This window comes from Calidris pugnax, unplaced genomic scaffold (genome assembly GCF_001431845.1).
Source record: "Calidris pugnax isolate Ruff unplaced genomic scaffold, ASM143184v1 scaffold228, whole genome shotgun sequence".
Classification (NCBI taxonomy): domain Eukaryota; kingdom Metazoa; phylum Chordata; class Aves; order Charadriiformes; family Scolopacidae; genus Calidris; species Calidris pugnax.
The window spans coordinates 406,080-417,112 of NW_015091017.1; the positions used below are offsets into that span (position 1 = coordinate 406,080).

Here is an 11,033-nt window from a genome sequence, read left to right on the forward strand (position 1 = left end):
TCCATCAGGTCCATGTCCTTCTTATATTGAGGGCTCCAGACCTGCACACAATACTCCAGGTGAGGTCTCACCAGAGCAGAGTAAAGTGGCAGAATCCCCTCTCTGGACCTGCTGGCAACACTTCTTTTGATGCAGCCCAGGATGGGATTGGCCTTCTGGGCTGCAGCTGCCCACTGCCTGCTCATGTCCAGCTTCTCACCCACCAGAACCCCCAAGTCCCTTTCCTCAGGGCTGCTTTCCAATCCCTCACCCCCTAGTTTGTATTGGTGGCGAGGATTGTTCCGGCCCAGGTGCAGAACCTTGCATTTGCTCTTGTTGAACCTCATGAGGTTCACCTGGGCCCACCTCTCCAGCCTGTCCAGGTCCTTTTGGATGCCATCCCGTCCCTCTGGTGTATCGACAACACCACACAGCTTGGTATCGTCCGCAAACTTGCTGATGGTGCCTTTAATCTCCCTGTCTATATCATTGATAAAAATGCTAAACAGTATTGGCCCCAGCATGGACCCTTGAGGAACACCACTTGTGACTGGTTTCCATCTGGACTTTGAGCCATTGGGCAAGTGCTCCTGCTTGGCACATGTTCTGGCCTCTCGGTGTCTGTCTGCAGACTTGCTGCAGAACTTGGCTTTTTCCTTAATCTATGGAGAGAACGAAAAGCAGAGGAGCCACCAAAACTTAGAAACTTTCAAATCCATCCCAAAATAATGAGTGACACTCATTACTAAGGGTCATTTTCACGTAATACCGTTTGGCCAGGGTATCCTAGTGACCTGTGAGACAATAAACTGGTGAAGGCTCAGTGGTTTATGGTGCATGTTGGTGTTGCAGGAACACGTCTTGTGGAGACCCTGACACAGCTCCCGTGCGTGCTCTAAGATGAATTACAGATAGATTATTTTTTGCCTGAGTAGAATATAAATATGCCAAAACCATCTTGATAGAGTAGGATCAGAGGAAGCTGACTATGCATGAAGAGTTTGAACCTGGCTGAGACTACCTTTTAATTAATAACTTTTTGATGGAAGCAAGGAAATTAAGTTTATATAAGCACTAGACTATCTTCTTCCATTTTGACAGCCCTGATGTTTTAAATGTCAACAACTAGGTACTTGGATGAACCCCTGAAGACTGCACTGTCAATTCTTGTAATTTACATGTATTTTCAAAGCAACAGGAAATTCAGTTCTAAAACATAAAAATAAGGTGGTGTTGGTAATGAGGAGCTAACGGAAAATACATACTCAAAAAGTTGGTCAAATGGTATTTTAGGAAAATAAGGTGTATTGTCTCAGGATTATTTGGAATTCCTTCAGATTTTCCCATATAGATTAGTCCTTTTAAAACCAGTTGAAAGAAGAGAGAGATGTGCACTTGTACCCGCCTCAGCAGGTAATTCTGAGGGAAGAGGTGAAGATAGTGTGAAGAGCAGGACTATTTTACCTTTTTTTATTGCTTTTAAGTGACACTGCTATTAAGTAGGTGAAGACAGGCACCTGAACATTAAACATTAAGGCTTTTTGCCATCCTGGGGTGGGCTTCTGGGGTTCCCAGCCTCAGCTCAGCCCCGGGGCCAGTGCCCCAGGTCCTTGGCTGCCTCGTGCATCTGGGGCAAGAGATGTTTGTCTTCCTAAAACCAAAGGTCAATTTTCACAGTTGGAACCAAGCATGTGGAAGAAAAAGCTTTTAAAAATAACATTTTATTTGGTATAAGGGCTTGCTCTTTCCTAAAGTAGCCGACTAGGCTGGATGTATTTTTCTTTGTTGTTGTTATCTCCAAGAATATGGGTGTCTAATGCATGTTGTTCCAAACAAATGGTGAAGGTTTTGAAAATAATCGTCTCAAGAAAGTTAGGTTTGCTTTGAATCTAAACGTTTCTGGTAGTTGTCCAAGTCTGTGGGGGTGTTTTTCCCCTTTCCCATTGCTGAAATTGTATTTCAAACTCTTCTATCTTTGTTTTTCCAACAACTGCCTATTTGAATAAATCTACTCCTTTACAAAATAAACACCATGATAGTCAACACAAAAAATTAACGAATTCTAGTCAATAGTCACCAAATTGTAGTCACGTCTACCGAAGTGCGGTTGTTAACCTTTAACTTGAGGGATTATGGATAATACATTTAAACACACATTGGAAGCTTTGATTATCTATAACCAGATGAGGGCTATAAGTGATGGATTTTTGGCTTTGCAAAGGTCACGTTTCTGAACTTCCACGTTCTGATGCTCCACAGCACACTCTTGCCTTAATTGCAGGGTCGTCACCATGACATTAAGTAAATGACACTTGAGATGTTCATAGCTCATGAAAGAGAGCTTTTATGTTACGCTACATGTTCTCTGGTTGATTCTTTAATGCTCTGAGAGTATTTAAACATGTTGTGAATCCCGAGAGATAATTGGGGCACCTGTCTAAACTGTTTTAGGGATGGCATCTGTGTTTTCTCCTGACAATACAGGAGTTTGTCTTACGCCAGCCTGAGTGATGCAGCACACTGCCATCCTCCTCAGCTGCTTACTGAACAACCCCAAACCTTGACTATCTCTAGGTAAAAAGAACAATATAGTGGGGTTTTGTTTCCTTTTTTAGACAATTATCTGTTTACTGAGCAGTTTGTTCCTGATGAGAATCCTTGAGTCCTTCTAGGTGGCTGTGCTGAACAAACACGGGAGTTAGGCATAAAATACAGATTTAATCCAGCATTATCTGCCTTATTCTTTTTTTTTTTTTGCTTAGATGGTATTTTTCCAGGAAGATGCTGGATTCGGAATGAGTCAAGTCAATCAGTAATTACAATAGCCTCTGAAACTCAAGTGAATATATCAATATCACACAGCAATATGATGTATGAAATTTAATTCAAGGTATTGCGGTGGTTGAAAGGATGAAACTGAAATTTAATGCACTTGAGTAAGTCCCCAGGTAACCTCGTAAATAGCTTAGCTGAGTAGTGGCCATTCTGGGAGTAGGGAACTCCTGGTTAAAGAATGATTTCTGCAGAAATCAATCTGTAGAGTTAATTATAAAAGCTGTATCTCAAATGGAGCGGTTACTCGATCCCTTGCCGTAACTGGCCTTTGTGAGCCGGCAGCGGGGGTGAGGAACAGGCAGCACTGCGACTGGTTGGGGAAAGCTGGGGAGTCGTGTCAGTATGGACAAGAAATCATTCATTGCCAGTGTCACCTACGGGTGCAGACGTTCTCAGGTTTGAAATTTAATTGTTTGAGGAAAAAGAAGATGCGGAAAAATTTTCATTTGAAAAGTCTCTACGAAAGCAAGCGGCTAAATTCGTTTAGTGGGGCTCTGTGACTGAAAATCAGCTCGTCCTCAGGAGTAACATCATCCTGCCTGCTTGTGAGTCCCCAGTCAATTAACGCAGAAATTAATGCAAAGTCGAAGACTTAATGGGATATTTAGAGCTCCTTTTTGAGCAGGAGGAACCTTAGGAAGAGCTGTGTGTGCTCCGTAGCAGCCAGCTGGGTGACTTGGGCCAGCCTGGGCTTACAGGGGGAGAAATAAGGCAGTGTTAGGAGCTCACTGGTGGTTTTCTTCTTGAAGCCTTGACTTACAAGGCTGCCTAAATTCTTTTTATTTTTGAGGACATGCATTGCTGAAAGTCTGTATATCAAAGTGAAACAACTTTGTCCAGCATCTGCAGCCCTGTGCTTCGAGCCTTGCTGGGTGGTGGGGGAGACACTCAGTGGTGTCTCCATAGCGGGTTAAGACGAAGGAAAAAAAGTCCTCCATCACTACAGTTAAATGGTTTTTTAAAAAAGAGAAAAATGCTTAAGATGTCTTTCATAATGAGAATGGAAAAGTACTGCTGTGAAATGCTTGGAATGGTTGCCTGTGCTTCCATTTGCCTAGCAGAGCGCTGGGGGAAGTTTTCTTTGCCTTCTTGCTAAACACAGAGCTTGCCAACGGTAAATTAGTGAAAGATTTTGTTTATCTCGACTTGAAAACCTGGATCCTTGCTTGTAACTCTGGCTTCTGAGTTCTGTTTCCAAGAAGTACTTGCTTTGGGAGCCTGCAAAAGCTGTTTTGTAACAGGGTTTTGCATTAAAGATGTCTGGGAGGAGAGCTTAACCATAGGAGTGTTTCTGAGCGTACAAGCCGTGGGTGGTTAGAAACAACAGTGAAAATGCCCCAGTGCGGCTCTTGAGAGGAGAGAGCCTTGCTCTGGCCTTCTGATGTGACAGTCTGCTGTCACCTCTGCTGCTTTTACCAGCTAAAACATTATTAGAGATCAGAATTTCCATCCCGTTGGGTGTTTGCTTCTGCCAGCGAAAGCTGGAGCCCGTTGATTGCCCTTGAGACCCATCAGCATCAGGGAAGCGGCTGCAGGAGAGGGGCAGACCTACACCTCCCCACTGCCTCACCTTGAGTACTGTGTCCAGTTTTGGGCCCCCTACCATAAAAAGGACATTGAGGTGCTGGAGTGGGTCCAGAGAAGGGCGACAAAGCTGGTGAGGGGTCTGGAGAATAAGTCTGATGAGGAGAGGCTGAGGGAGCTGGGGTTATTCAGCCTGGAGAAGAGGAGGCTGAGGGGAGACCTTCTTGCTCTCTCCAACTCCCTGAAAGGAGGGTGTAGAGAGGTGGGGGTCGGTCTCTTTTCTCAAGTCACAGGCAACAGGACCAGAGGAAATGGCCTCAAGTTGCGCCAGGGGAGGTTCAGGCTGGATATTAGGAAAAAATTTTTCACTGAAAGGGTTCTCAGCCATTGGAATGGGCTGCCCAGGGAGGGGGTTGAGGCCCCATCCCTGGAGGTGTTCAAAAGACAGGTTGATGTAGGGCTGGGTGGCCTGGGTTAGTGATGATGCTCCTTGTTTGTTGTGTGGGTGTCTATTTTTGTCAGTGAGGTTGACGGTTGGACAAGATGATCTTTAAGGTCCCTTCCAACCTAGAAGATTCTGTGATTCTGTGAATTCTGTGCAGCTGCTGGGTTCCTGGCTGTGGGGCAGTGCTGTGCCTTCCTCCTCTGCTGCCCCAGTGCCTCATCCTCTTGGAACCCTCGGGAGGGCACTGGGCAGTGTCTCTGCCTGTCCCTTCTTTCTCCCTCCATGCCCAGCCCAGCACAGACGTCCTGGTTGACCAGCCCCAGCACAGTCAAGTGAGTGTTGCCCGTTGAACAGACTCCAGATAATTCTGGGATTAAATTGCACTTTTAATAAAAATAAATTGGCTCTTCTCATATTAACTTCTTGTTTTTAATAATTGCTGTTCCACATCCTTACATTCCAATTTTGAAATGCCTCAAAAGCCATTTGCTGCGTATAGATTTCAGATGAGGCAGATGGTTCCATATGCTGATCACACCTACCGGCACAGACAGACAAAATACCAAAGCAGAAGGAATCCCATGTAGAGGTTCCAAATAGCACAAAAAAACTTTTGTTTAAAAGTTGCAGCATCTTAGAGAAACAAAAAACCACCCTCTGGTCCACCCCCTCAAATCAACCAAACCCAAACGTGACTGGCAGACTTTCTCTGCTCCAGCCCCCAGTTCCTGCCAGTTCCCTGGTGGCTGCTGGAGGAGGAGATAACTTCATTTTCCTTGCAGTAAAGCCTTAATATCGAACAATTGTCCCCTTTTTTCTTCTTGTTGAAAGACTGACAGATTTTTTGGATGTACTAATGAGCAGATCTATCTCCAGACTGTTTAATTACAGGTGCTGGAAACATTTTATTGGCATTGCATGAAAATACTTCTGTAAAAAAAAAAATAATTAACCCTTAGGTTGCAGTTTTGTATCGTGCAGGCTTGCTGGGAGGAAGAGCCAGCACTGGACAGGAATTGGCCATCAGAAAAACAATATTAGAAACTCAAGCAGTTACCGATGCATTAAAAAGAAGCAAAGATGATAGAAAGGGATTCAATTTGGCAGAAAGAGATCCATCAGTGTGTTTTCATCACAGGCATAGTATGGTCTGTGGAACACGGTAGCAGAGCAGCTTCCAGAAAAGCCACAGAGTCCAGAGAAAGGGATTCAGTTCAGCAGAAAGAGATCCATCAGTGTGTAAGGACCCTATGTTTTCATCGCAGGCATAGTATGATCTGTGGAACACAGTAACAGAGCAGCTTCCAGAAAAGCCACAGAGTCCCCAAAGCCCCCAGAGCTTCAGCACTTGGAGCCAGGGAAATGCAAAATGAAGCAGCACAAATGGACACCAAAACAAGCAACACCAAAATCCCTGCAGCTTCTACATCGACTCGGTCCTATATCAGTCCTCAGCTACAAATGGAAATGTTTTTTCCATATACAGGGAAGTTGATAGTGTAATTATCTACACACAATACAGGGATAGCAAATGCTTTGACAGTAGTTGGTGCTAAGCTGGAAAAGGTCATGCTGTTCCAGTAAAGGTGTGTGGCTGTGGGTCATTACAGCCCTGTACCAACAGGAGTGAATCTCTGCAGAGGTGCCAGCATCACCCCGTGCGTGACTCGCGGGAAGGCAAAGTGCTCAAAGTGCCTTTTATATACATTGGAACAAAGTATCAGAAATCAAAGCAAACTTTTCCTCCTCCCTTTGGTGCATCAGCTGCTGTGCTCTTGCTGGTCACTGCCATTACAGCAGGAGAAAGTGCAAAACAATCTTCGGTGTGTTTTGCTTCCAGGCATTTGAGCTCATCGGAGCCGGCAGAGTGCTTTTTGGTGTATTGAAGTTTGCAGGGGGTTAGCACACGGAGACATGTGGACGCAAACCTGGGCTTGGATGTAACTGGAAGCGACTTAAATGTCCTGTTTGTGAACCTTTTTTTTTTCCTACTCGGAGCAAAAAGCAATTAGGAGCAGGGAGGGAGCCATAGCAGGGTGAACGCTGGAGGTAACTTTGGCATATGTAAAACTAAATTATGAACAGCTTCTTACAAAGTGCCAGTGAGCAAGCTATGCTTTTCTTTAACGCAGAAAAATCCAGGTGTTAAAATCCACCTGGGTGAGGGGGGTCCCTGGTGGGGCTCGGCTGGTGGGGCAGCTTTGGTGGGAAGGTGATGAATTCATCTGCTGGCCGTTTGGAAAGGCGTGAGTGCAACACGGAGTGTTGTAATCATGCTCTATCCATGTGCAGACATATGCAGCTGCTTCAGCAGGCACTGGGGGTGTTTGGCAGGGGTTGAATATGAGCCAGCAGTGTGCCCAGATAGCCAAGAAGGCCAACAGCATCCTGGCCTGTATCAGGAACAGTGTGGCCAGCAGGACTGGGGCACTGATGGTCCCCCTCTACTTGGCACTGGTGAGGCCCCACCTTGAGGGCTGTGCCCAGTTTTGGGCCCCTCGCTGCAAAAAGGACATTGAGGGGCTGGAGTGTGTCCAGAGAAGGGCCACGGAGCTGGAGAGGGGTCTGGAGCACAAGTCTTGTGAGGAGAGGCTGAGGGAGCTGGGGGTGTTCAGCCTGGAGAAAAGGAGGCTGAGGGGAGACCTTATTGCTCTCTCCAACTCCCTGAAAGGAGGGTGTAGCCAGGGGGGGTTGGGATGGGACAAGAGGAAACGGCCTCAAATTGCACCAGGGGAGATTCAGATTGGAGATTAGGCAAAAGTTTTATATGGAAAGGGTTCTTAAGCCTTGGAATGGGCTGCCCAAGGAAGTGGTTGAGGCCCCATCCCTGGAGGTATTTAAAAGCCACATTGACATGGTGCTTAGTGACATGGTCTAGTGATGGGTTTTATCAGAGTTAGGTTGATGGTTGGACTAGATGATCTGAAAGGTCCCTTCCAACCTGGACCATTCTATGATTCTTTTGAATCCCCAGCCTCCCTGGTCCCGGGATGGGTGCTGGCAGGTCCTGGCTGCTTTGGGAGGCTGCGAGGCAGAGGAGGGCAGTGACTCCCAGGAACTCTCCGGAGCCGCGCTGTGGAGCGTGGGGCTGTCTGACTCCAACATTGCAATTACTACATGAAACAAAGCACCGATAAAAATAGTGTGGTTTCTTGCCATGCTTCATTTCCTTCTGGATAGTCGCAAAATGTCCCTGTTTGATTCTTTTCTTTGTATGACTTCAGTGAGTCATTGTGATCACACTGCTCTGGCAGCGTTTGGAAAAACTCTGAAAGACAGAATATTTCCCTGAATTTGCCAAATGTTTCACATGGAAGCCGCTACATTTCAGGTAGTCTTGCCATGTTCTTCCTATTTTTTGAACTATAGAGATATATATATTTAAATATATCCTTCCTGTAAGAGTTACTCATATTTTAAATCAATTGCCTGATGCCGCATGGGTTTTTTTGGAGAAGCAATAGTGTACTTTAATCAGTTCCTTCCCCCCAAAGTGTTCATTTTTAGCTAATAAAGGAATCATATCCCTGCTACGTGCACAGACTATTTCAGATCCAGCATCACTGTCCTTTTCCCGTGTCTGTCTGAGCATCTGTTGGCAAATAAATCACTCTGTACAGGATGTGGGCATCATGTAAGAGCGTATTTACTGGAACTGGTAATTTGTGGGGTTCTGGTGGCCGTTCCCCCAAGCAGATGTGTGGGACACGGAGTGGGTACCATGCCCAGGTGAGTGCCAAGCTGTACGTACTTGGCAGAGCCAAGGCTCCCATCGCCCCCGCTAAAAGGGGATGTTGGAACCACTTTGCACGTGGAGGGAGCGTGTGTGCCGCAGGAACGGACCCTTGAGCTGCAGCTGTTGTCTGGAATTTCTTCCTGAGCACACACACACCTACCTGGGGGGGTTTCCTGAGCTCTGCTTTTGGCTTTATTTTCCACAGTGCCGCTCCGTAGCCTTCCCTTTCCCCACCAGGCTGTCCTCTTCTCTGCCACTGCTGGCTGCCTTCCAAACGCAGGGCACGGCCGCCTCTGAGGGAGATCCTACACACTGCTTGTGCTTGGCCATTTTTTTTAAATACATTTGCCTTGGCCATGCGTTTTTTACTGAAAAAAGGATTTTTTTTTTGTACAAGCTGCCCAGTTTGGAGGACGGTGGTGCAGGTTGTGCCTCCTGCATTGGGGTTTGGTGGTGACACCCCGTTTGGGTTCCTTGAGCGCTTGCAGAGCCCTCTGTCTGTGACAGCTCTTCCATGAGGAGTGAAGAGCTGCTTAACGTGGGCATCTGGGGTTGGACGTGGGCTGTTGACAGAGATTAATTGCTCCAACAGCTGCTGCTGTCCAGACGTACATCACACAGGTACACGGGCCATATGTTCCTTCCACATTAATGCTGACCTGTCTCAGGATGTTTTCATATCTGATATTAGCCAAGGTAGGGAGCAGGAAAAATGGCCTGACCCTGGGTATCACCATCTTCTCTATATTGGTAGTTACAGTTACTGGCAGGATGAAAGCTGGGAGCAGATTGCAGGAGCGTTGTCTGTTTTACCCTTTTTGTTTCCAGAACACTTGTTATTTGGATTCACCTTCATAAAACTTTGGCTATCTAGATTTAGATTGATAGGTGGGTGATTCATGACATCAATCAGATGGGCAAGAAATGGTGTGGGCTAGACTTAAGCAGCAGGGCTCTCGAGCAGAGGACAGGATTCCCTTTCTAAAACTTCTCTTTCTGTTGGATTTTAAATTTTTAAACATCATTTTCTTGCGCGTTGCAAGGCTCTTACGGGGGCTTTCAGTGCTTGAGACCCATGGTGTGAGCAGGTTGTGTGAAGGTAAGAGAGCAGCAGGTACCAGGTCTGTCTCTGAAGGGACATCCTGATGATTTTGGGGTCTGGTTTGAGGAAGGGGCAGCAGCAGAGGACCCCGAGCTCCTCATGAAGGACGGGGACGCTGCTGTTGCTGCTGGGGTTCAAAGGCACGTTCCCTCCCCGCAGGTCTCCTGCACAGGTTGCCACTCACACCAAATCATTTCTCCCATTTGTCCATGTTCTCAGACCCGTGGAGCTGGGGTTGATTTGTGACCCAGCCCCACAGTCTCCATCTCCAGGGGCGGGATGGGGAGCTGGGAGAGCAACAGAGCTTTTCCGTGGATTTTCCCCAGTCACTGCTAATTCCTAGCATCCCTTGGGTGATCAGCCTCCTTCTCCTGCCTGATTCATTCAGTGCCATCGTGAGATGTTTGACATCACCATCATTTCTATGTTTAGTGAGTTATATATTTTTTTTAATGCTTTGTGACACCTTTAAATGAAGCGGGTAGAGAAAGTAGGTTTTGGAAAAGCAGGAACATCTGGTGTTTGCGTGTTTTGTTCGGCAACTTTGTGGAATTAATACAATCCTGAAGTAGAGAAGAGAAATTACACATGAACTTATAAGTTAATTAGCTCTAACTCTCAGGTGCTTGAACATAAAGTTAGGATTGTCACGTCAGATGGTTTCTCACGCCTGGCGTGGTTCCAGGTCATTCTGCTGGAGACAGTGCAGCAAGAACAGGAGCAGGCTTTAGAGGTGGCTTCCTTCCCACACCCAAAGAGACTTTTTTTGTCATTTAACCGACCAATTAGTTGGCACAGCATAAGCTTTGTTATCCAGCAGTGTGTGTAGCATTTGTTCTGTTTAGAGAAACAGGGATCTGGAGCAAATTGCAATCTGAGGGTTTGAAGAAAATTAGTAGGGGGGTGTTCAGGAGGAGCATCAAATAGTATCTTCTCCTCCTGTTCCCTGGCTAATCTGGCTCTTCCACAGCCAGAAACCTGCAGTACTAAAACGACTGCTGACATGGTACAGAGTACAGCTTTAAGGAAAAGAAGATAAATACAAAATTAATCTTTAATTTTATGTTTGCATATTGTTTCTGCTTCAGGCTGTGTAAGCTTAGTCCTTTTTTGACCTTTTTATTCTCAAGTTCTGGCGAGCAGCTTAGGAAATGCAGCCTCCTGTGTACCAAGTGTCATCCTGTCTCAAGTCCTTAACAGCACAACCTGTGCTCAGAAAGCAACACCTTTTTACCATGAGCTGTTAGAGAAAGGTGAAGCTTGCTCCTGTGAATGCTTGCCAGGTGGTTTTGCATGTAATAACTGACCATGAGAAACGTGGAAGCAGGCAGGAGTTGGATGTGAGAGCAACAGAATAAACACCACTGTGGTGAAACATCAAGTTCCCGAAGACTTATTAAACTTGCTTTGTT

At 46.1% G+C, this 11,033-nt stretch overlaps 1 protein-coding gene across 1 annotated transcript in view; it reads left to right on the top strand.

Annotated features, from left to right (window-relative positions):
- The window catches only part of CTNNA1 (catenin alpha 1), a 174,976-nt gene that overhangs the window by 122,077 nt on the left and 41,866 nt on the right, over window positions 1-11,033 (top strand). The gene's annotated exons all lie outside the window — the stretch shown is intronic.